Source organism: Anomaloglossus baeobatrachus, chromosome 1 (assembly GCF_048569485.1).
Source record: "Anomaloglossus baeobatrachus isolate aAnoBae1 chromosome 1, aAnoBae1.hap1, whole genome shotgun sequence".
In the NCBI taxonomy this organism is placed as follows: domain Eukaryota; kingdom Metazoa; phylum Chordata; class Amphibia; order Anura; family Aromobatidae; genus Anomaloglossus; species Anomaloglossus baeobatrachus.
In genome coordinates this window covers 308,900,438-308,927,766 of record NC_134353.1, presented here as the reverse complement: position 1 = coordinate 308,927,766, position 27,329 = coordinate 308,900,438, and the positions used below count along the sequence as shown (strand labels likewise).

General features: G+C 43.1%; 1 protein-coding gene across 1 annotated transcript in view; it reads right to left on the bottom strand.

Moving 5' to 3' along the window:
- The window catches only part of GPRIN3 (GPRIN family member 3), a 189,938-nt gene extending 163,221 nt beyond the window's left edge, over nucleotides 1-26,717 (bottom strand). The window contains exon 1 of the mRNA XM_075351108.1: nucleotides 26,469-26,717. The gene's annotated coding sequence lies outside the window, so the exon portion shown is untranslated. The remainder of the gene's footprint in view (nucleotides 1-26,468) is intronic.
- Nucleotides 26,718-27,329: the final 612 nt, after the last annotated feature.

The window sequence follows — 27,329 nt, the reverse complement described above, 5'->3', positions numbered from 1 at the left end:
CCCCATTCTAGGAAGGGCAATAGACGCTGTGAGGAGCGAATGCAGCTCCAGCTTCCTGCGACGTCTCATTTGTGACTCCTCTCAAACCAAACATCACAGGAAGTGCAGTAAAAATAATACATGTAGGGATTAGCCAGACAGGGAGAAGTGTAGTTTGTTTTTTTTTATAATAAAGCTATTTACAAAAGTGATATGAGTGTAAAGACAGATAAATAGGAAGACAGACCCTTTGCTATCCCCTCTCTCATAATAAAATGTTTTCCAAGACTAAGAAATTGAAGATCTATTGTTAGGATAGATGATCAGTATCATTCAGGTGAGGGTCTGATACACATCACCTTCACCAATCAGCTGTTAGCCGGTCCAGGTACACAGTGTATGGAACTGGAAGATCTCAAGTGTTTACACCATGCAGAAGACGTTCTGATGGACCATACAATTTCATAACAAACTTGTGGGTTTACACATTTTTCTCCATGTTAACCTTATGTATACTCCCTTGTTTTTTTATACTACAGGAATGCTAAAGCCTCATTCATATATCAGTATTTCTGATTGGTACAGTCATATAAAAAAGTTTGGGCACCCTTAGTGATGTTAACATTTTTTCTTTATAACAATTTGGGTTTTTGCAACAGCTATTTCAGTTTCATATATCTAATAACTGATGGACTGAGTAATATTTCTGGATTGAAATGAGGTTTATTGTACTAACAGAAAATGTGCAATCCGCATTTAAACAAAATTTGACCGGTGCAAAAGCATGGGCACCCTTATCAATTTCTTGATTTGAACACTCCTAACTACTTTTTACTGACTTACTAAAGCACTAAATTGGTTTTGTAACCTCATTGAGCTTTGAACTTCATAGGAAGGTGTATCCAATCATGAGAAAAGGTATTTAAGGTGGCCACTTGCAAGTTGTTCTCCTATTTGAATCTCCTATGAAGAGTGGCATCATGGGCTCCTCAAAACAACCCTCAAATAATCTGAAAACAAAGATTATTCAACATAGTTGTTCAGGGGAAGGATACAAAAAGTTGTCTCAGAGATTTAAACTGTCAGTTTCCACTGTGAGGAACATAGTAAGGAAATGGAAGAACACAGGTACAGTTCTTGTTAAGCCCAAAAGTGGCAGGCCAAGAAAAATATCAGAAAGGCAGAGAAGAAGAATGGTGAGAACAGTCAAGGACAATCCACAGACCACCTCCAAAGACCTGCAGCATCATCTTGCTGATGATGGTGTCAATGTGCATCGGTCAACAATACAGCGCACGTTGCACAAGGAGAAGCTGTATGGGAGAGTGATGCGAAAGAAGCCGTTTCTGCAGGCACGCCAGAAACATAGTCGCCTGAGGTATGCAAAACCACATTTGGACAAGCCAGTTACATTTTGGAAGAAGGTCCTGTGGACTGATGAAACAAAGATTGAGTTGTTTGGTCATACAAAAAGGCGTTATGCATAGAGGCAAAAAAACACGGCATTCCAAGAAAAGCACTTGCTACCCACAGTAAAATTTGGTGGAGTTTCCATCATGCTTTGGGGCTGTATGGCCAATGCCGGCACTGGGAATCTTGTTAAAGTTGAGGGTCGTATGGATTCAACTCAGTATCAGCAGATTCTTGACAATAATGTGCAAGAATCAGTGACGAAGTTGAAGTTACGCAGGGGATGGATATTTCAGCAAGACAATGATCCAAAACACAGTTCCAAATCTACTCAGGCATTCATGCAGAGGAACAATTACAATGGCCATCCCAGTCCCCAGACCTGAATATCATTGAAAATCTGTGGGATGATTTGAAGCGTGCTGTCCATGCTCGGCGACCATCAAACTTAACTGAACTGGAATTGTTTTGTAAACAGGAATGGTCAAATATACCTTCATCCAGGATCCAGGAACTCATTAAAAGCTACAGGAAGTGACTAGAGGCTGCTATTTTAGCAAAAGGAGGATCTACAAAATATTAATGTCACTTTTATGTTGAGGTGCCCATACTTTTACACCGGTCAAATTTTTTTAAATGCGGATTGCACATTTTCTGTTAGTACAATAAACCTCATTTCAATCCAGAAATATTACTCAGTCCATCAGTTATTAGATATATGAAACTGAAATAGCTGTTGTAAAACCCCAAATTGTTATAAAGAAAAAAGGTTAACATTAATAGGGGTGCCCAAACTTTTTCATATGACTGTATTTTATCAATATTTGCCTAAACCAGAAGCGTCTCGACAACACAAAACCGGTGTCAATCATTCAATTATAGTTTTTCTCTGCACGTTCCACTCCTGGTGTCGGCATCCAAACATTGATGTGTGAAGAGGCCTAAGGGAGGGATAAAGTAGCTCTACAATGAAATGATTCACCAAAACTCAATACCTTAGCTTTATGCACCTTCGTGACTATAATGGTATGGAATATTGGAATGATGGGGTCACATATGAGATTCTAGGTTTTGAGTAGAGTTAGGCTTTAATCAATGCTTGGCTTTTTCAACAAAAACACACATCATGAATAATTCACAAATATAGCAATATAAAAGCAGCCTTGTAAAGCTCAATGGCCATGAAACACAAACCTCTGCCAGATGATCTCGAAGGTTTGTCTTTCAGTTGACTGATGTTTTCTTTTTCCGGCCTTTGTTTAGTGTTGGTGTAATCAATTATTTACAGTTTTTATGTCTCTCATGCGTTCTCACAGTAGGCCCTGTATACAACCTATTGATATATGAATACATTATGGCGGTTTACGGAGTATTCTATATTAAATGAAACACACATAATCCATAGCGTTATCCTCTGACATGATTTTAGGTTATGAAAGCTGTTTAGGTTATGAAAGTCTCGTTTTAATACCCGTTCATCCATGAGGAAAAGGCTTAGAAATTGACAAATGATCTGTGTCAGTCACATCTAACACCCCCCTAAGCTCTTAGAAAAGATATTCTTTTCTGTGAAATCGCCAGCCCAGGAGCCAGACGTTTATTTCGTAGATGTTAAATTCTTTTCTAGAGCGAGTTGAAGCTACTAATTGAAATCACACCGGCTTCCCACAGCTTTCAGCCACTCTGCTGTCAATAGCGTTTGGTTTCTGCTGAACCAGATAGGTTTCAAGTGACAACCAAAACCTCAAAGGATATTCCTATAGTGTTAATACATGAAAACACCTGGTTTCTTTTAACTAATGATAATGCGTAGCTCTGTGATCTGATGAAAATACATCTCAAAATGTACAATAAAGGACGAATCGTTAATGACAGATTGCTAATAACAGGATCATATACATGAAGAATTTATCAATGTCAGCTTGTCACTTTACAGTAAGGAGAGGACAAATATCTAATATATTCTACTGCAAGAGTTGTTGTAGCACTTTCCTATCATTTTCAGACTGGAGCAATAAAATACAACTAGTCTGGAATCATATGGTTTGTAATGACTGGAGAGTAGTGGTGAGAGAGAGTGCTCGCCACTGTTCGGTACTTGACCAAGTATTGCAGGTGCTCGGGTACTCACGGAGCTAGGCCGAGTATCGCGGGTGCTCATGTGTCATCTGTCAAACAACAATTACAAAACACAGGCTTGCTTCACTGCATGATGTGTGCAGGCGCCCCATTGAGAGCCATGTCCAGTGTCTGAATGGTTCTCACTGGTGTTGAAACAATTTTTTTGGATGAATCCAAAGAAACAGTGCTCAACTTGAGTAATTAGTATAATAGAAGTCAATGATTGGGCAGTTCGGTTCTTCGCCCATATACAGCCAGCCATAAACCAAGCATTTTCGCCCGGAAATGCTCTGTTTATGGCTGGCTGTATGTAGGCGGAGAGCCGAACTGCCCAATCATTGATTTCCATTATACTCATTACTCGAGTTGAGCACTTTCAGAGCATCTGACCTGCTTGACTTGAAGACCAAGCACCTGAGCCTTTTTGTGCTCATCCATTGTGACGACATGGACTCTGTCAGTGCCTAGCATGGGTTAGGTTTCTTAAAATTCAGCCAGACATGATGACAGTTTGTTTATAAATGGGGGATAAGCCCCTCATTGTTTCTTCAAGACTCTTAAGCTGGTGTCACACACAGCGACAGCGACGTCGCTGCTACGTCACCATTTTCTGTGACGTTGCAGCGACGTCCCGTCGCTGTCGCTGTGTGTGACATCCAGCAACGACCTGGCCCCTGCTGTGAGGTCGCCGGTCGTTGCTGAATGTCCAGCTTCATTTTTTGGTCGTCACTCTCCCGCTGTGACACACACATCGCTGTGTGTGACAGCGAGAGAGCGACGAAATGAAGCGAGCAGGAGCCGGCACTGGCAGCTGCGGTAAGCTGTAACCAGCGTAAACATCGGGTAACCAAGGGAAGACCTTTCCCTGGTTACCCGATGTTTACGCTGGTTACCAGCCTCCGCTCTTGCTGCCAGCGCCGGCTCTCTGCACTGTGACATGTGGCTGCAGTATGCATCGGGTAATTAACCCGATGTATACTGTAGCAAGGAGAGCAAGGAGCCAGCGCTAAGCAGTGTGCGCGGCTCCCTGCTCTCTGCACTGTGACATGTAGCTGCAGCACACATCGGGTTAATTAACCCGATGTGTACTGTAGGAGAGCAAGGAGCCAGCGCTAAGCGCGGCTCCCTGCTCTCTGCACATGTAGCACAGCGACGTTATGATCGCTGCGTCTGCTGTGTTTGACAGCTAAGCAGCGATCATAACAGCGACTTACAAGGTCGCTGTTACGTCACCGAAAATGGTGACGTAACAGCGACGTCGTTGTCGCTGTCGTTTAGTGTGAACCCAGCTTTAGGAGTCTAGTGTTAAAGTTCTTGTTGACTCATGTAATTGCCTTGGCCGATGAAGGTCAGATACCCAGACAAATCAATTATGCAAACCTCCCATTTTATTACTAGGTGTATTGCTAGATGCGATGTAACTTAGCTGTCCCTCCCTCGTCTCTGCCAGAGACCATTACTACTAGGGATATTTTGTATACGGCTTGAAATCTAGCCAATAAGAGCCCAGTCTTATCCACCAATCTTGAAAACCCCAATGGTCTGAATGGAGAGCTCAGGGATATAAGAAAGAGGACTGTCCATTGCCCAGGTAGACTCTTGCTACATGATGCCAATCTAGGATCTGCGGATCCAATTGGCAAGCCATAATCGAACCTGGATTATAGTACTACATGGACTTCAGCATTGAATGCAAGGATTCAGCTGAGATATCAAGAACTACCTAAGGAAGGAATGCAGCTTGGGACAATCCAGTCAGCTGACTACAGGCTTTGCAGCCCTCAACCAGCTTCCTAAATCTGGCGTTACTCCATTCTCGGTGGGTGCCCGCCGAAAGCGGGGTGCTGCTGGTTTGGAGTAAGCAGTCCTGGAAGCTCTGAGGCACGGACATTCTAACCCCTGGTGAGCCAGCGGAAGGGAGAGAAACTGTTGCCGGTTACAATCTGTGGTTTTGCTGGTTATGTGCCATATGCCGTTAATTGTTTGGGGATCCAATAAAGTCTTAATATTGTGATTTCCTCATCCTGTGTTGTCTGAGTAGTGTTCCGCCCACGGTTAAGGAGGTTGGGTGTTCAGTTGGGATGAGCCCTGGGCCATGCTGTCTTTCTAAAGGTGGCCGGATCAGCGGACAAGATCACCCACTGACGCCCGTGACTCCACACCAATCTTTAGTGGAGGGGCGTTATTGAAGATCTAGTAGAGGCCATCTTGGAAATTCTCTCCTATGTAAAAAAGAAGTCATTTTGATTAATGAAATACCCTCAACCCTAGTATATCAGGTACAGTCCTCCACGTATTGCTGCCTATTATTTTACCTTTGCCAGATGTCATCGAGAGTCATGTAATACCTCTTTTTATTTATTTTTTTTTCTTAAATTGCCCAATACATGGGATCTTCTTCTCTACATTTTATTTTATGGATGCCACACATTTTTCAGTATGTATATCACATGATTCAAAATTTGATCTTGGCATTTTATATATACTTTTATTCAGTGTATGCGTATGCATTCTTTTTTTTTTATAGTCTTTATCATGAAGTTATCTTACCTGCAAATTAAATTTGTAGGTCTAATCCTAGGAATGAATGGTAAGTATGTTAGGATAGGTTCTTATCTAAAAAGGATGTCTTCTTATTGACAGGTGGGTTCGTAAAATTTGATCAAACCGTGTGGTAGGTAACTCAGTCCATCATAGACCATATAGTAATACTGAATTTCAAAACTAATATAGTCAATTTCCACCTACTGTACGCTATCACGCTCACAGTACAGTTGTATTTTTCTGTGCACTGGGCCGATGAACCAATTTGAGCACTCAGTATGTAGGACACTTAGGTGGTCAGGTCGCCTTCCAGTCAACAGCTCCAAATAAAGCGCTCTATCAGTCTTTTACTTAGCAGTGCATTTATAAGTTGTCACTTTGATAGTGTATGTTGCTACTTGGTTTTGACCCGGTTTGTTACCTTACTCAGTTTTTAGCTTTTCCCCTTATTCGAACGTATACTTGATTTAGGACTGTTATGACTTTTGCCTCTCATTCTGAGATCTTTTGTATTGCTACAGGATGTTTACCATGACTTGCTGCTGACCTACTTTCTGCCTTATCCCTTGTTTTCTCATCCTTTTGCCTGACTTGTGATCATGACTCCACATTTAATCATATCTTGACCATAAGCTAAAAATTGGCAGTCAGGATTTTTGGCGTTGGGACTTTCTGCAGCAAAGTGCAGATCCTCTGTATGGAGGTAAACGTGGTTGTCCAGGTTTGGGATGAAAGTCTACCATCACTCTGTGGCTGTAGACTTTTAAATCCACACAACATGTACGCCTTAAGCCCACTTTACACGTTGCAATTAGTTGTACAATCGCATTTGCGATGTGACACGCCCAGGTTGCATACGGGATCTTATGAGATTTCACGTTGGTCGTTCATTTGCTGTCACACGAGCGTTAGTAGTCTATGTTAAATTGGTCAATTTTGTGTGCGATCCTTTAGATCATGTGTTCTGTGACGTATGCATTGGGCACCTTTTTTTTTTTTTATTTATTGACTTGCCAAGCGTGTGTAATGTGTAGGGATGCGTTTTTACTATGTCATCTGCCATTCAGCTCTGCTACATGGCCGCTAACAGCAGACACAGACAGCCATGTAGCAGAGCTGAATGGCAGATGACAGCAGACACAGACAGAGCCGCACTGTCAGAATGAACTCGGGTGAACTTCACCCGACTTCACGGTCATGCTGCGGCTCTGTCTGTGTCGCGCCCTGATTAGCGGTCACCAGTGAAGGACTCACCGGTGACCGCTAATCTCCTAAGTTACTGAAGTTAGCAGCCCTCTCTCATACTCACCAATCCCCGATCCCCGGCGCTGCACGGCGTTCACACTGCTCCGGCGGCTTTTACTGTTTTGAAAAAGCCGGCCGCCCATTAAACAATCTCGTATTCCCTGCTTTCCCCGCCCACCGGCGCCTATGATTGGTTACAGTGAGACACGCCCCCACGCTGAGTGACAGGTGTCACACTGCACCCAATCACAGCAGCCGGTGGGCGTGTCTATACTGTGTAGTGAAATAAATAATTAAATAATTAAAAAAAACGGCGTGCGGTTCCCCCCAATTTTAAAACCAGCCAGATAAAGCCATACGGCTGAAGGCTGGTATTCTCAGGATGGGGAGCTCCACGTTATGGGGAGCCCCCCAGCCTAACAATATCAGCCAACAGCCGCCCAGAATTGCCGCATACATTATATGCGACAGTTCTGGGACTGTACCCGGCTCTTCCCGATTTGCCCTGGTGCGTTGGCAAATCGGGGTAATAAGGAGTTATTGGCAGCCCATAGCTGCCAATAAGTCCTAGATTAATCATGTCAGGCGTCTATGAGACACCCTCCATGATTAATCTGTAAATTACAGTAAATAAACACACACACCCGAAAAAATCCTTTATTAGAAATAAAAAACACAAACATATACCCTGGTTCACCACTTTAATCATCCCCAAAAAGCCCTCCATGTCCGGCGTAATCCAGGATGCTCCAGCGTCGCTTCCAGCGCTGCTGCATGGAGGTGACCGGAGCTGCAGCAGACACAGCCGCTCCGGTCACCTCCACGCAGGTAATGAAGACAGCCGCGCGATCAGCTGCTGTCACTGAGGTTACCCGCTGTCACTGGATCCAGCGGTGGCCGCGGGTAACCTCAGTGACAGCTCAGCTGATCGCCGGCTGTCTTCATTACCTGCGTGGAGGTGACCGGAGGGCGGTGTATTCTGCAGCTCCGGTCACCTCCATGCAGCAGCGCTGGAAGCAACGCTGGAGCATCCTGGATTACGCCGGACATGGAGGGCTTTTTGGGGATGATTAAAGTGGTGAACCAGGGTATATGTTTGTGTTTTTTATTTCTAATAAATGATTTTTTCGGGTGTGTGTGTTTATTTACTGTAATTTACAGATTAATCATGGAGGGTGTCTCATAGACGCCTGACATGATTAATCTAGGACTTATTGGCAGCTATGGGCTGCCAATAACTCCTTATTACCCCGATTTGCCAACGCACCAGGGCAAATCGGGAAGAGCCGGGTACAGTCCCAGAACTGTCGCATATAATGTATGCGGCAATTCTGGGCGGCTGTTGGCTGATATTGTTAGGCTGAGGGGCTCCCCATAACGTGGAGCTCCCCATCCTGAGAATACCAGCCTTCAGCCGTATGGCTTTATCTGGCTGGTTTTAAAATTGGGGGGAACCGCACGCCGTTTTTTTTAATTATTTAATTATTTATTTCACTACACAGTATAGACACGCCCACCGGCTGCTGTGATTGGGTGCAGTGTGACACCTGTCACTCAGCGTGGGGGCGTGTCTCACTGTAACCAATCATAGGCGCCGGTGGGCGGGGAAAGCAGGGAATACGAGATTGTTTAATGGGCGGCCGGCTTTTTCAAAACAGTAAAAGCCGCCGGAGCAGTGTGAACGCCGTGCAGCGCCGGGGATCGGGGATCGGTGAGTATATGAGAGAGGCAGATAGACTGACATGGACAGAGAGTGAGGGACAGAGATAGTGACCGACTGACAGAGATTAGTGAATGACAGACATTGTGAGGCGCTTCAGAACGCAGCTTTTCAGCTGCGCTCTGAAGCAGACCTTTTTTAAGCTGCGGTGCAGAGCGCACACCTGCGCACATAGCATCAGACACCAAAATGGTATGAGGAATGTCACACGTTACAATTCACTAGGTTCGTGCAACAAAACGCTCAATTCTAGAGAATGATACGATGTGTTTGCGATCAACGGTTTTGCGTTCAATCCTGATCGCAAGTAGATGTCACACGCAGACACCTCACAAACGATGCCGGATGTGCGTCACTTACAACTTGACCCCAACGACGGATTGTGAGATATATTGAAGCGTGTGTAGTGGGCTTTACACTATAACGATTCTCCAGTGAGAGTGGACATTCACGTGACCGCAAGTATGTGATATTAATCAATGCATTCACATGCCAACTAGACATGCTCAGCCTCCCTCAATTCACTTGTATTGAGCAAGGTCCCACAGGTCTAGTTGGAAAGTGGCCAGAAGAATGGAAGAATGCTCTCACTTGCAGAGTGACTACAACCCCTTTATAGGTGTGGAAACCAGGGATCCCTTGGATACACTACTTGGCTTAGTTGGTATGAAATTGAATACGCTTTTCCTTACCTTGCTCATAAGCAATAACATGCCGGTATGTACCACAATGGAATAATCTACATAATGGATCTTTAAATTTGTATTTGTTTTTAATTGTTTTTAATTATGATCTGTGAATTACTTGTTAAACTTTCTGGCTAATCATTCAGGTATGCATCTTCTCTTTATGTCTCCTTTGCTTTTTCTCCTCAATACGTTTTCTCTTTTTCGTTATTCAGCAGTGCCCGTTGATTATACTTTGCTACCGCTGTTGCTGGATTTCTGATCAATAAATACACAATAAGAGCTACTGTATATTTACTAGAGCACACCTACTAAATAAATACTTGGCAACTAAGGAACGAATGCAATTCTAAAATGCAATTCTACCAAGGAATGCTAAGTATCTTATTTGTATAGCGCTGTCACCGCCATAGAGGAAGGTCATGTTGTTGCTATTTGGCTCCAGATAGGAGGGAATCGTGGTGGCAATCTCCCTTCCATTCTTCTGCCAATAATCAGCATGTAAAGCATATTTTATTATGGGGTCAAAAATCAAAAACCAGAACCCTTTTGGGGTCCAAAATGTAAATGGTCCAAATTTAGATTTTGTTAGGATTTTCCATCTTGTGTATAAGCCTTTTTATTTGTAATCAGATAATTCTATAAGACCTGTACATTCAAACACAATCACAGACATCGTAAGGCTAGGTTTACGTGACCATATTTTCTCCATCTGAGAAAAACGATTTGATTATACTAATCAAAGTCTGATCAGCGTAGGATACGTTTTGCTCGAATGTGGAGAAGAATAAAAAAAGAGTTTCTCCATCTTCTCCAGTCTGTCAGTCAATGAAAATTGGACAGCACCCGGATGTCATCCATCTGTGATCCAATTTTCTACCCAGACCCATAGAGTTGAATGGTAAGTACCATCTGATTCTCAGAGGTAAATCTTAACGCTGCGATTTTTTTCACCAGAACACTCAATCCAAAGAAAAAATTGGACTGCATTATTGAAAAACTTTGGTCCGAGTGTGATCTGATGTTTTAACGAATCAATCTCGGACTGAAAATAAGGTCCTCTGCAGGAGACCTCATGATGAGTATAATCATTATTTAAAAGACACATAGTTTCATAGTTTTTAAGGTTGAATAAATCCATTGAGTTCCAATAATAAATTAACATGTTGATCCAGAGGAAGGCAAAAATCCCATGAGGCAGACAGTAAGCTCCATATTAGTTGAAAAATTCCTCACTCCACATAGGACAATTAGACTCATTCCCTGGATGAACAACCAATCCCAGAATCTAGTGCATCTAATCAGTCTGCAATATTATATTTAAGAAAAGCATCTAGGCCAACTGGTCCTTATAGCAGCATTAGGCCGGTGTCACACTAGTGTATAGTATCCGATACGAGAGAATTAGATGTGATATACTAATGACCCTTGGCGCAAACTCTGTTGCGAGCCTGAGCAGAGTGTCATTTACTGTGCTTTGGTTCTCTCACAGGCAAGAATATGATCCCAGGTGTGGAGGAAGAGATTCTTTCCATTTCCTCCATTGTCAACCTGTGCATATATTACACTGATATTTCACATGCACTCATAGACTTGTATGGGTGCACTTGATCTGACACATGCTGCCAATTGTTAGAGTGAACTCTTAACAAGGGTTCACGAGTTGCGTGCTCCTGATTTTAATTGGTGTGGATCAAGTGCATGCTAAAGAAAAAGCAACACTGGACAAAGGGTCGGATGTGAACTCTCTACTTGATCAGAGCAAAATGGCACCGAGAGATCTTTATTCCAGCAGGAACATGCACTTAAACTAGGAAAAGGGGCATGGTTAGCTCTGCAGTGGGCATGCCCGGATGTGTCCATTGGTCAATGGGTTGGTCTATGGGTTGACCAATGGGCGGATTTGTGACGCTGGTGGCTGGATCTATGATGTCATCGGGGCAGATCCATGGGGACGATGGTGGGCGGGTCTATTATGTCATCGGAGCGGATCCATGGTGATGCTAATGGACAGGTCTATGATGTCATCAGGGGCCATTTTGCCTTATGTGTTTCTGAAAACTGACTTATGTATGGCATATCGATTTCATTGAACACACTTCCCACGGTCCCCTATGTCCAGAGGTTAATTAAGTATTTGATCCAATGGCTCTCCTCCATTCAATCGCCGCATGTTGTGATTTTTTCCTTTTTCCGATTAAATCTGAGGAAAAGATTGCAGATCTGCTCTGCCCCGTTGACAAACTTTGGACAGAGTGCAATGTGAGATTTAAATGCTAATGTGAGTGAGTCTTTAGAGCTGCATCCTCTCAATGCAACCCAGTGCCTCGATGCATTGCACTAATAGCCATTCATTTAATGGCCAACATGTAATACTACTGTACATTTATTCTGCTGCAGCTACAGAGAAGCCAAACTTGCCGCAATCAGCAGATGACTTCTTGTAAGTACGAATCGTTTTTGCTGCCTAAATATATAAAACAGCGTTGTGTTTTTAGCAGTGCAGCTTGATTGTGCCAAATCTACATTTTAAATACAGAATAATGGAAAACACAACTAAAGCTGATTAAACACAAAGTGATTTTCTATTGTTACTCTCTTGACCGATCTGTCATTGGACATGGATAAACTGAATTACATACAAAGTGGGACATTTGACGAGGCGTCCATAAAATACCCAGCAAGTATCATTTATGGGTTACATTACTTACAATAGGAGGTGCACATGATACTCACTCGCTCAGTGTAATCAAGGACTACAGGTCTGAAAAGGTTACAGCTATAAGTATATATTGAAGATGTAACAATAAAGAACAAAAACTATATAAAAAATGTTGTAATTGGCATCCAATTAATGTCTATAGTGCTGCTCTGTGAAATGACTTCCCATATTATATTCTATCACATAGAGCTGACCATAGAGTTTCTAAGAGATACACACATTAGATATAGAGTAGCTGAACTCAGTCACCAAATAATGTATGTGCAATCTCATGAGTGTGTGTATGCGATCTGATGTGTGTGTGTATGCGATCTGATGTGAGTGTGTGTGTATGCGATGTGATGTGAGTGTGTGTGTATGCGATCTGATGTGAGTGTGTGTGTATGCGATCTGATGTGTGTGTGTATGCGATCTGATGTGAGTGTGTGTGTATGCGATCTGATGTGAGTGTGTGTGTATGCGATCTGATGTGTGTGTGTATGCGATCTGATGTGAGTGTGTGTGTATGCGATGTGATGTGAGTGTGTGTGTATGCGATCTGATGTGAGTGTGTGTGTATGCGATCTGATGTGTGTGTGTATGCGATCTGATGTGAGTGTGTGTGTATGCGATCTGATGTGAGTGTGTGTGTATGCGATCTGATGTGTGTGTGTATGCGATCTGATGTGAGTGTGTGTGTATGCGATCTGATGTGAGTGTGTGTGTATGCGATCTGATGTGTGTGTGTATGCGATCTGATGTGAGTGTGTGTGTATGCGATCTGATGTGAGTGTGTGTGTATGCGATCTGATGTGTGTGTGTATGCGATCTGATGTGAGTGTGTGTGTATGCGATCTGATGTGAGTGTGTGTATACGATCTGATGTGTGTCTGCCAGAAGCAGGGGAGGTTTGGTAAGTATGAGTCTCCTGGGAAGTGGGGTGAGTCTGCTTTTTTGACAGGGTAAACTTACCCCCAACCATGTTTCTCAAAGAATAAGCCATCCCCTGAAAATAAGACCTAGCACTTATAAAGCGCAATAAAAAATAGGGCAATAAAAAATATAAGACAGTGTCTTATTTTCGGAAAAACACGGTATGGGGCCCCATGATTTCTATATATCTATCTGGCACATTCTATGCTGTGCTATGCATGAGACAAATGTTTTTTTACAATGTAAGTCTTCAGAGCCTCGTTCTGACGCTTCAAATGCTTTCACTGTAGAATCCACTTCCGGATCACACACAGTGCAGTGTGACCAAGAGAGTTTGAAAAGCGATGATGTCACTGAGAAGAGGAGCATAACAGCACTGGATCCCCGAAGAAGGTTGCGGCAGGAGAGTATATTAACCCGTTAACCAGCAGGCGGTTTTCCGTTTTTGTTTTTCTCCTCCCCTTTTTCCAAGAGCCATTCATTCTACCCCAGAGTGTACTGGAAACAGAAAAAAAAATTCAAAGTGCAGAGAATTTGCAAAAAAAAAAAGTACAATTCTACAATGTTTTCATTTGTTTTTATTTACCATGTTCAATAAATGGTAAAACGTACCTAGGAATATGATTCCCCAGGTCAGAACAAGTAAGAAGATACCAAATAAGTGTATATTTTTTTTTAAGTACCATAAAAGTTCAGAAATTTAAAGGGGGCTTTACACGCAACGACATCGCTAACGAGATGTCGTTGGGGTCACGGAATTCGTGCCGCACATCCGGCCTCGTTAGCGATGTCGTTGCGTGTGAAATGCACGAACGACCGCTAACGATTAAAATTATTCACCATATCGTTGATCGTTGACGCGTCGTTCTAATCGCAAATATCGTTGGTGTTGCAGGATGCAGGTTGTTCGTCGTTCCCGCGGCAGCACACATCGCTATGTGTGACACCGGAGGGAGGAACGAGGAAGAAGGAGGACGAAGATGGCCGAAAGAGGAGCTGCGCACCCAGAGAACGGAGCCACCTATCTGATTTAGGTGAGTATTATAAAGTGTTTTTTATGTTCTACACAGCGGCCTGGGCTCTTATATATATCGTGTTAGAATGCTGTATATAAGAGCCCACTGGTGGTGGCCGCAGCTTATAGTCACCAAATTTGGTGACAGGTTCCCTTTAAGCTTCCGAGCCTGGATGCACAAACAGGGTCCCCACCTACTTAGTTCCTTTTATACTTGTGTCTTCCTAAATGTCAAAGGAGCATTTGTGACTACCGCTGTATTTGTTAGTTACTCCCCCACGTGTCAAATGAGAAGTGTACAGTGAATGGAGGGACTGTCAGTTTTCTTTTTTTGGCTCTTTTCCATTGCAAATGTCTCTTGAACTATTATTTTACCATGATGAAATGACGAGCGCACTGCCTGTCTCCTTTCCTGAACATTCACTACTACGTCACTCCTTTTCTCTTAATGTCTGCCAATACGCATCAGATCTGTTTCTCCTAGTGAAATTATTAGCATTCAGATAATACCTATGTATGTAAATATTATTATCGAGATGATGGTTGGCTCTGTAGAATGAAACACTTGGCAGTTATTATTTACTACTCTAAGGCCATATGGCACGATGGCTTACAAGCTAGGAATAGATTCTAGATTTAAATAAAACAACATGAAGATGTAACACGTGTATAAAACTAGAGGCGCAGCCAATCAGAGAGGCATTAAATACAAATAATCATAATATTTAATGTAATCAGGATACCGTTACATCTGTAGTAGTAACAGATTTAGGATTAGTGCCTGTTCTCCACTTCCAGTTCAGATAGCATCACTGTCATCCAAGACTAGTGTGACAGTAGTCTGTATACTGCACAGACAGGTAATTAGCAACCGACAGTGGATATAGTGAAGATATAGAACAGATAAGATTGGAAGATTACATTATATCTCAATGGTAGCAAGCCGCAAGACTTTTCAAGTGTTATACTATATACTTGCAAGGTAGCTATTAGACATCCCCCAGACGCCCCAGATCTAGAGAAGTAGATTGCATGACTGTGGGAAAAAAGCAGCAGCAGTTATATAACAAAATAGAAATAGAGGTGCAAAGCCTCCCATGCATGAGCCTAACCTGAAAAGTAGAGCCATAAAGTGGAAGCAGCACTCTAAAAACCGTGCAAATAGGAATTTAATGGCCCATGTGGTGATGTTTCTTTTCTCCAGCCTTAGAAAGGATCACACTATGAACCAAAACGGCACCGCATGGGACATTAAAGACCTATGATCTGAACTATTTCTGGAGCACTGCTTCCATTCATTATCTATCTATCAATCTATCTATCTATCTATCTATCTATCTATCTATCTATCTATCTATCCATCTATCTATCTATCTATCTATCTATCTATCTATCTATCTATCTATCCATCTATCTATCCATCTATCTATCTATCTATCTATCCATCTATCTATCCATCTATCTATCCATCTATCTATCTATCTATCTATCTATCTATCTATCTATCTATCTATCTATCTATCTATCTATCCATCTATCTATCCATCTATCTATCTATCTATCTATCTATCCATCTATCTATCTATCTATCTATCTATCTATCTATCTATCTATCTATCTATCCATCTATCTATCTATCTATCTATCTATCTATCCATCTATCTATCTATCTATCTATCTATCTATCTATCTATCTATCTATCTATCTATCTATCCATCTATCTATCTATCTATCTATCTATCTATCTATCTATCCATGTATCTATCCCTCTATCTATCCATCTATCTATTTATCTATCTATCTATCCCTCTATCTATCCATCTATCTATCTATCTATCTATCTATCTATCCCTCTATCTATCCATCTATCTATCTATCTATCTATCTATCCCTCTATCTATCCATCTATCTATCTATCTATCTATCTATCTATCTATCCCTCTATCTATCTATCCCTCTATCTATCTATCTATCTATCTATCCCTCTATCTATCTATCCCTCTATCTATCTATCCATCTATCTATCCCTCTATCTATCTATCTATCTATCTATCTATCTATCTATCCCTCTATCTATCTATCCATGTATCTATCTATCTATCCATCTATCTATCCCTCTATCTATCTATCTATCTATCTATCTATCTATCTATCCCTCTATCTATCTATCTATCCCTCTATCTATCTATCTATCCATCTATCTATCTATCTATCTATCCCTCTATCTATCTATCCATCTATCTATCCCTCTATCTATCTATCTATCTATCCCTCTATCTATCTATCCATCTATCTATCCCTCTATCTATCTATCTATCTATCCATCTATCTATCTATCTATCTATCTATCCCTCTATCTATCTATCCCTCTATCTATCTATCCATCTATCTATCCCTCTATCTATCTAACTATCTATCTATCCCTCTATCTATCTATCTACCCATCTATCTATCCATCTATCCCTTTATCTATCTATCTATCTATCTATCTATCTATCCCTCTATCTATCCCTCTATCTATCCCTCTATCTATCTACAGTATCTATCTATCCATCTATCTATCTATCTATCTATCCCTCTATCTATCTATCCCTCTATCTATCTATCTATCTATCTATCTATCTATCCCTCTATCTATCTACAGTATCTATCTATCCATCTATCTATCTATCTATCCATTATCTATCTATTCATCCATCCATCCATCTATCTATCCCTCTATCTATCTATCACTGTGTCTATCTATCTATCTATCTATCTATCTATCTCTCTATCTATTCATACATCTATCCATCTATCTATCCCTCTATCTATCTATCTATCCCTCTATCTTATCTATCTATCCCTCTATCTATCCTTCTATCTATCCCTCTATCTATCTACAGTATCTATCTATCCATCTATCTATCTATCTATCTATCAATCCATTATCTATCAAATCAAATCAAATCAAATCAAATCAAATAAGCTTTATTGGCAGGACCAAATACAAATTAGTTTTGCCAAAGCAAGTGTACATTAGGGACTGGGGCTGTGGGGATGGTGGGTGGGGACTGTAGGAAGGATGGATGGGGCACATCCAGGGTGGGGACTGTGGGGGCACTTCTAGGATGGGGGCTATGGAAGTCCATGGCTTATGATGGGGCATATCCACGGTGGGGACTGTGGTAACGGTGGATGGGACATATCCAGGGTGGGGATTGGGGGGCCACATCTGGGATGGGGGGCTATGGAAGTCCATGGCTTATCATAGTTCTCTTTCTCGAAGTCTATGGCATTCGCTCACATACTGCGCTGCTATCTCCACTGCGCTCTCTTCTTCCCCCAGCAGGATATATATTTTCTCTTCCTCCTTCATGGAGCTGAAATCCGGGAAGAGATGGGAGAGTCTCCTGAAGTGAGTGTCCCTCACTGCTGAGTACTTGGTGCAGTGTAGCAGGAAGTGGGTTTCATCCTCCAGGGCCTCCAGGTCACAGTGTTGGCACAGTCTGTCCTCCCTGGGCTTGTAGCTCTGCTTGTGTCGGCCGGATTCGATGGCTAGATTGTGGGCACTGAGTCTATATCGGCTCAGGGTCCTGCGGTCTCTGGGGTCCGGGAGTTTCTCCAGATATGGGGCCAGTCTGTAGTCTCTCTGTAGACTCTGGTACGTGGTTAGTTTCTGTGAGGTGTTGATGTCGGTCCTCCAGTCACTGACATACCTCTCCTGGCCCTCGTCTACCATCTTCCTGATTCTGGTTCTTGTCAGGCTGCTGTGATTGGTTATTTTGTCCAGTTGGGTTTGGAAGAGCTGTGCCAGGGGTCCTGGTTCATCTGGCCCACGTATATATATCAGAGCTTTGTGGTGATGGGAGCTTGGATTGCTCCTCTGTAGGTGAGCCTGAAATGATAGTGACCTCTTCAGAGCTGCTAGGTGTAGAGGGAATCTGCCCAGCTCAGCTCGACAGGCGCTGTTGGAGGTGCTTCGATGGACCTGGAGAAGGTGCTTACAGAATTCCAGGTGGAATATTTCTGTTGGGCTGGAATCCCACCTTGACCAATCTGGGTAAGTGTGAGGGCCCCAGACTTCGCTGCCGTACAGGAGGATTGGGGCAATGATGGAATCGAAGATTTTTAGCCAGACCCTCACTGGTGGCTTCAGATGATACAATTTCCTTCGGATGGCATAAAAGGTTTTGCAGGCCTTGTTTTTCAGGGTCTCTATGGCTTGTTTGAAGCTCCCTGACTGGTGAATTTCCAGGCCCAAGTAGGTGTATTTGTCTGTTCCTGTTAGAGTGCAGCCGTTTAGGACAAATGGAGGATGCTGGTCAAATCTTCTTTTTCTCTTCTGGAACACCATGATGTTGGTTTTCTTTAGATTGATCGGTAGTGCCCATGTGGAGCTGAATTTCTCCAAAATTTGTAGGTTGTCTTGGAGACCTTTCTCGGTTGGTGACACCAGTAGTAGGTCATCTGCATAGAGCAAGAATTTCACCTGGGCGTCATGGAGTGTGAGACCTGGAGCAGGTGAAGATTCCAGAGCAGCAGCCAGCTCATTGATGTAAATATTGAAGAGCGTTGGACTTAGGCTGCAGCCCTGTCTGACTCCTCGGCTCTGCTGGAAATAAGCCGTTCTTCTACCGTTCACACTCACGCTGCAGAGGTTCTCGGTGTAGGAGCTTTTGATGACATCATAGGTCTTTCCTCCTATTCCGCTTTCCAGCATTTTTAAGAACAAGCCCGGGTGCCACACTGAGTCAAAGGCCTTTTTAAAGTCTACAAAGCAGGCGTATATCTTCCCATGCTTTGTATTGTGGACGTGGCTCTGAATGAGACTGTGCAGGGTGTAGATGTGGTCCGTGGTGCGGTGGTTTGGCACGAACCCTGCTTGGCTTTTGCTCAAGACATTGTGCTCGGTAAGGAAACTGATGATCCTTTTGTTTAGGATGCTGTTGAACAGTTTTCCCAAGTTACTGCTGACACATATGCCTCTGTAGTTGGCAGGGTCATACCTGTCCCCACTCTTGTGGATCGGTGTAATGAGTCCTTGGTTCCAGGTACGAGGGAAGTAACCAGCACTCAGCACAATGTTGAACAGTTTAACCATTGCAGCTTGAATTTCTGGTGGGCTGTACTTCAACATCTCTGGGGGGATTCCATCCAGACCACTAGATTTTTTACACTTTATGGAAGTGATTTTCTCTGCAACTTCCTGTAATGTAATTGGTGTGTCCAGTGGGTTTTGGAAGTTTTTGATTTTCTCTTCCATTGCCTTTAGTTTTGATGTTATGTTTTCCTGCTCTTGGCTAAGTCCTTCTTTTGGGATGTCTTTGTAGAGGTCTCTGAAGTACTGGAGCCAGATGTTGCCATTTTGGATATGGGTGTCATTCTTTTTCTTGCTCTTTGTGTCCATGTGGTTCCATATTTCCCAGAAGGAGTTGTCTTGGAGGGCGTCTTGGAGTTGGCTAAGTTTGGTAGAGATGTAGCTCTGCTTCTTCCTCCTGAGGATGGTTTTGTACTGCTTTTGTATGGTGTCATAGGCTTCCCTCAGGTCTGGGTTGTTGGGGTCTCTGTGTTTATTGTTTGAGGCTGTTCTCAGGGTCTTTCGAACGGCTTTACACTCTTTGTCAAACCAACCATTGATCTGCTTTTCTTTTGGCCTCTTGTAGTTGACTTGTTTGAGGTCGGACAATTTGGCCATGGTGTGGAATATTTTGTTGAGGTCTTTTGCAGCTTGATTCACTCCTTCTGGGTTTGACTTATACTTGTAGCTGTAGAAGTTGTGGAGCATCTCCTGTAATTCCGGTCTGTTGGGAGCCTCTTTATATTTTATTTCTGACGTCTTGGACCATTTATAGGATGGAGGTCGCTTGTAGAGGCTGCTCTGCTGTGGCTTTTGTGTGGATGGTTTCTCTGTAGATTTCATGTACAGGAGAAGTTGGCTGTGGTCTGACAGGTGCGTTTGTGGGGTGACTATGAAGGCGCTAATATTTGCCGGGTCCATATCTGTAATGGCGTAGTCTACTACACTCCTTCCTACATGGGAGTTTAGTGTATATCTTCCCAGTGAGTCTCCCTTTGTACGTCCATTAAGAATATGAAGACCTAAACTTTTACATAAGTTCAGGAGCTTTTTGCCACTTTTGTTGACTGTACTGTCATAGCTGTTTCTCTCTGAGTGTCCTGAGTCGTGACTGTCATTCTCTGCCCCAAATATGTAGATGTTTCCATCTGTGGTCAGAAAGTCTTTTTCTCTCCCTGTTCTTGCATTGAGGTCTCCAAAGATGAGAACTTTGCCCAGGACCTGATAGTGGGTGGCTTCTTCTTGTAAGATCTCAAAGCTGTCTGGATTGAAGTAGGGGGACTCTGGCGGTGGTATATAGGTGGTGCAGAGGTAGACATCGGACTGAGAGGTGAGGATGGAGCTGCTGATTCTGATCCATATGTGGCTGCCTCCTCTCTTCACTGGTTTGATGTACTGGTGGAGCTCTTCTTTATACCAGATCAGTATTCCTCCTGAGCAGCGGCCCTGTTTGATGTTTTTATTTTTAAGGGCAGGGACAGAGATTTCCCTGTATCCGATTGGCACCGGAGATTCGTTTTCAGCTCTGGTCCATGTTTCCAGGAGGATCTGAATGTCTATATTCTTCAGTCTTTGAATAAAGTCGGGGTCATTTGTTTTACATCCAAAGGCCGAGGTGCTCAGGCCTTGGATGTTCCAGCTGCTGATTGTGAATGAGGTCATTTTTTTTTTTTTTTTCTATATATACCTCATGTGTATATACCTTGTAATGAGTGCGGCTGTGTAAGACACTCTGGATTTACGACTGGTTTATAGGTGTGTTAGATCCAGTCACATTAGTTTCCTGCACAATGTGCTGAGCAGGGTTCTAATCTCTTCCATATCTCTGCCCTGCATGTCTCTGTGTGGGGCTGATGGTCCCCTCCATGGTGGTCTCCTCCTCTGATGGCCCGATGTTGGGTGAAGGGCTTTGTTTCTGGCCTCCTGTGATGAAATTGGGGTTTCCTGTCTTTTTATTGTTGGGGGTCTTTCCATGGGATTTTGGTTGTGGTTGAGTCCAGGCATGGGGTCTCTGTTTAGTATAATGTCCTTCAGCTCTTTGGCCAGTAGGCTGACCCCTTGTTTGTTTAGGTGCTTGTAGTCATAGAGGTGTTGGTGATTTATAGAGGGGTGTTGTGCCAGGATCACGTCGGGCACAGCCTTGATTCTGGTGGTCAGGTCCGTGTTGATGTTCTGGATAGTTTGGCTTGATACATCATTTCTTGGGAGCAGAGATGATAGAATTATTTTGCTGTCCGGGAATTTTAGTTTTGCCGTCTTTGCTAGTTGGGTCAGTTGTCCTGCGATCTGCTGGTGTTGGTCTGGCAGATTGTTTGTTCCTGTGTGTATAAAAATATGATTTGGGCTTGTAAACCGTGGGGTATTGATGACGGCTGTCACCTGCTCAATAGTTGCACAGCGGATTTGTTTGACCCTTTTGCCTGGGAATAGTCGCAGTGTATTCAGGTATTTCCCATTTGAGTCCATTATTAGGATGGTATCAAAACTTTGTGAGGTCACGGGTGGGGTACGTGGGTGAAGCTGGGGGTCTGTGCTGGAGATTTTGCTGGTGGCTGGTTCTCTTCTCTTTTCTGTTTTTCTGGTTTGTAGTTCACTTATGTTATTTTCAGGAGCATTCATATTGTTGGAGTTATTTGGTATCTCAGTGTCCTGGCCAGTGGAGGCCATTGTGTCTGTTCTGGTGTTAGTTACCATAGCTCCCTCCTGGCCAGTGGGGGCCATGTTGTCTTCACTCCTCTGTGTTTCTATGGCGTCCTCCTGTTTCAGGCGTCCAGGAGTCTTCAGCTCTGTTATCTCCAGTCTCAGTCGGGCATTTTCTTGCTGCAGTTCACACATTTTGCTTCTTATTTCCTGCAGAGCCAAGGTGTATTCACATCTCAGTTTGTTTATCTCTTTCATTACTTGGTCATTTGCATTTCTGTCACCAAGGTTTCTTTGAAGTTCTTCTTTAAATTGTATAAAGTCTCTTTCTAGTTGAGATAAACAGTCTCTGAGGGTCTCGGGTGAGGGGTGTGAAGTGTTGGGGGCTGCAGTTCTGTCTCTGGAGGTCTCTGTAGAGGTGATGGTGGCTGCTGGGGTTTGTTGTTCTTTGCAATTTTGTGCCTGGAGTTTAATTTGAGAAAAGCGGTCTTTAAATTTCTGTAAGTTTTCCTCAGTCCCTTGTACCATGATTGTGCCATTATTATACACGTTTATGGTCAGTGAGTTGGTCTCGTCTTCTTTTTGGTTTCTAGTTCTGATCTGCCGGCCCCTATTAATGCCGTTCTTGTATGTATGCTTATATTGTTTACACAGAGCAGTGTGCCAGGCTAAGGGCTGGTCTGTGAAAAATAATAAATTGGTTTTTCTTTTATCTTTCTCTTTAGAGGTAAAATCAGTAAAGAGGGTCTCTGGATCTTCTCTAATCTTTGCATGTTTTATGGCTTTTTGTGCATGAATGCTTTTCTGCCCTTCAGAGTATGTGATTTCCAGAGTTTGTGACCCCCTGGTGTCCCGTGTCTCCAGCTCTGCTCTCTGCCCAGTTACTTGTATTACATTTATATCTTCCATTTTTATAGTAATCCTTATTTATCAGAGATGTAATTACAGCACTGTCTGTAGGTTGTGGTATGGATGGAGGATGGTCCTACCTTTTGGATGTGCAGATCTCTGGGAGTCAGTCTGGAGTCCTCCTGTTGTATGTGATCTGTCCTTCAACAGGTTTCTTCTTATGTCCTTTAAATCCTCTATTTCCTCTTTTTTCATAAAAATCTTTAGTCCAGCTCAGTCCAGCTCACTTTCCTCTTCCACGGAGTCCAATTTTTCCAGGTTTTGTCTTACTGTTTGCTCATTACAAGGTATAAATGATGAAAAACTCAGGAGCTCATCTTCGATGCTGCTTACTCCTAGGAATGGTGGGCGGGATCTATCTATTCATCCATCTATCCATCTATCTATCTATCTATCCCTCTATCTATCCCTCTATCTATCTACAGTATCTATCTATCTATCCATCTATCTATCTATCTATCTATCAATCCATTATCTATCTATTCATCCATCTATCCATCTATCTATCCCTCTATCTATCTATCTATCTATCACTGTATCTATCCATCTATCTATCTATCTATCTATCTATCTCTCTATCTATTCATCCATCTATCTATCTATCTATCTATCTATCTATCTATCTATCTATCCATCTATCTATCTATCCCTCTATCTATCACTGTATCTATCCATCTATCTATCTATCTATCTATCTCTCTATCTATTCATCCATCTATCTATCTATCCCTCTATCTATCTATCTATCCATTATCTATCTATTCATCCATCTATCCATCTATCTATCCCTCTATCTATCTATCATCTTATCTATCATCTTATCTATCTATCTATTATCTATCATCTATCTCCTTATCAATCTATCTATCTATTATCTATCTATTCATCCATCTATCTATCCTCTATCTTCCATCTATCTATCTATCCATCCATCTATCCCTCTATCTATCTATCTCTCTATCTGTCTATCTATCTATCTATTTATTTATCTATCCATTATCTATCTATCCATGTATCTATCTATCTATCTCTCTATCTACCTATCTATCTATCTTTCTATCTATCCATTATCTCTCTATCTATCTATCCATCTATCCCTCTATCTATCCATTATCTCTCTATCTATCTATCCATCTATCCCTCTATCTATCCATTATCTCTCTATCTATCTATCTATCTATCTATCTGTCTGTCTGTCTATCTATCTTTACCTAAAATACTGCACATCCCTTTGATTCTCCTGTGATGCATTTAGTTACAGGCTATATATACAATGTAACTATATAAATATAAACACTTCTTTTCGCTCCCACTTTTCACGAGCTAAACTCAAAGATCTAAGATGTTTTCTATGTGCCCAAAAGGCCTCTTTCTCTCTAAAATATTGTTCACAAATTTTAGCTAAAATCTATATTAGCAAGTCTTTCTCTTTAACCAAGATAATCCATAATCCATCTACCTCACAGGTGTGGCATATCATGATACTGATTAGACAACATGACTATTGCACAGGTGTGCCTTAGGCTGGCTACAATAAAAGGCCACTCCTAAATGTGCAGTTTTACAGTATTGAGGGGGTCCAGGGGGGTCAGGAAACCAGTCAGTATTTGGTGTGACCACCGTTTGCCTCATGAAGTGCAACACATCTTCATATAGAGTTGATCAGATTGTTGATTGTGGCCTGTATAATGTTGGTCCTCTCCTCTTCAATGGCTATGCGAAGTTGCTGGATATTGGCAGGAACATGAATACGCTGCCGGATACGTTGATCCAGAGCATCACAAATATACTCAATGGGTGACATGTCCGGTGAGTATGCTGGCCACAAGAACTGGGATGTTTTCAGCTTCCAGGCATTGTGTACAGATCGTTGTAACATGGGGCCATGTATTATCATGCTGTAACATGAGGTGATGGTCCTGGGTGAATGTCCCAACAATGGGCCTCAGGATGTCATCATGGGATCTGTGCATTCAAAATGGCATCAATAAAATGCACCTGTGCTCATTGTCCATAACATACGCCTGCCCATAACATAACCACACCACCACCATAGGACAATGGATTCACAACACTGATACCAGCAAACCGCTCACCCACACGAGGCCATACACAAAGTCGGCCATCTGCCCTGTACAGTGAAAACCGGGATTCATCCGTGAAGACAACACATTTCCAACATGCCAGATGCCATTGCATGTGAGCATTTGCCCGCTCAAGTCGGCTACGGTAACAAACTGCAGTCAGGTGGAGACCCCGATGAGGACGATGAACAGTGGATGAACTTCTCCAAGATGGTTTCTGACAGTTTCTGCAAACCAACTGTTACAGCCGCTGTCCAGGTGACTGGTCTCAGACGATCTTGGAGGTGAAGATGCTGGATGTGGAGGTCCTGGGCCGGTGGGGTTACGCGTGGTCTGCGGTTGTGAGGTTGGTTGGATGTACTGCCAAATTCTCTGAAACGCCTTTGGAGACGGCTTATGGTAGAGAAATGAACATTCAACTCACGGGCAAATAGCTGTGGTGGACATTCCTGCAGTCAGTATGGCAATTGCGTGCTACCTCAAAACTTGTGACATCTGTGGCACTGTGTGATAAAACTGCACATTTTAGGGTGGCCTTTTATTGTGGCCAGCCTAAGGCACACCTGTGCAATAGTCTAATCACCTGTGAGATGGATGGATTCTCTGTAAAGGAGAAGTGCTCACTAACAGATTTAGACAAATTTGTGAACAACATTTGAGAGAAAAAGGCCCATGAAAAATGGGAGCAAAACCAATGTTGTGTTTCTATTCTGTTCAGTGTAGTAATGTAGCACGGTGCTCACTTTGAACATAAATGAACAAGGTGAAGAAAACAATCAAAAGGTTAAAAAAGAAAAAAAGTGCATCCTGTTAGTAAATTAAACACACATCATAAAAGAATTAGTGACCTAGCAGAGCCAGCGCTGTCACATACATGTTCCTTAGCTAATTGCTCCATTCTCCTGGAGGATTCTGGCGATCCTTCACACTTATACATGGCAGCATCCCAAGATAGACCACATATATCGGCTATGAGTCACCCATACCCACAGGGGACAGCTGTGCCAGGTAACACTTCTATGAGGGGTGGCCCTTTAATTCTATGCAGTAGGGTCCAGCTGATGAGACCATCCAACTTCCAGGATCCATGGACCATCTGTGACTGGCCATTAGTATTCCCAGGCACATCCACACTGCAGACACAATGCATAGCTGCCACTTATTGATGCCAGTTTTAGGAATACAAGACAGAAGGAATGCAACTACATAGTGATGCATCCAGCAAAGGTCATCATCATCATCCTCTGCTTCATCCCTGCCATGTAATTACACACACTAATATGTGATTGTGCATAATCCCCTGGCTCTCCGGAGTGATCACTAGCAATCACTGGGAGGATACAGGGAGATGTGCAGCAAATACCTGGAGCACACAGCTTTCATACAGCCATGGAAACAAAGGCAGTGAGTGCATCCCTTACCCTCAGCGCTGCACACAGGAGAGCCAGCATTGACCTTGCAGGGAAATTCATCATCTGCAGCTCCTGGGAAGGATAATCCAATAGTAAAGGAGGTGTCAGTGCTGAGATCCCGGCTTCCCATCCATGGATGTCACAGGCAGGGCATCGGAGGGGCATGCGAGGCACAGGCCAGTGAGGAGGAATGGGCACCGCTCGTCCTGTGTCCGGGAGCCGAGCACAGCACAGCAGCTCAGGGCAGCGCTCCGGCTGTCACTGCTGACCCGCCCCCGGTGATGCTGCCTGTCACTCAGCAGGGGGAGGGGAGAGCGTACACTACCGTACTACCCATCAGATCAAGGTGGTGGGCTGCGGAGAGCACAGCTGCAGCCATCCCTCCTTGCCATGCCACCCCAGCAATGTCATTGACTGTGAGGAACCTTAGTACTGATAAGTCTCCCACCCTCCCACTGCAGGACGTCTATGCATACGTGTGTGTGTGTGTGTGTGTGTTCTGGTAAAAATCGTGTGTGTGTGTGTGTGTGTGTGTGTTCTGGTAAAAATCAAGTGCGTGTGTGTGTGTGTGTGTTCTGGTAAAAATCAAGTGTGTGTGTGTGTATACGTGTGTGTGGTGTGTGTGTGGTGTGTGTGTGTATACGTGTGTGTGTGTGTGTGTATATATATATATATGTGTGTGTGTGTGTGTGTATACGTGTGTGTGGTGTGTGTGTGGTGTGTGTGTGTATACGTGTGTGTGTGTGTGTGTATATATATATATATGTGTGTGTGTGTGTGTGTCGCGGGCGGAGGAGGGGACGCCGCGCTCTCCCCACTGCTCGGGTCCGGCCGCCGCGGCTGCTGCGTTTCTGCTGCTCGGTGGCTCGA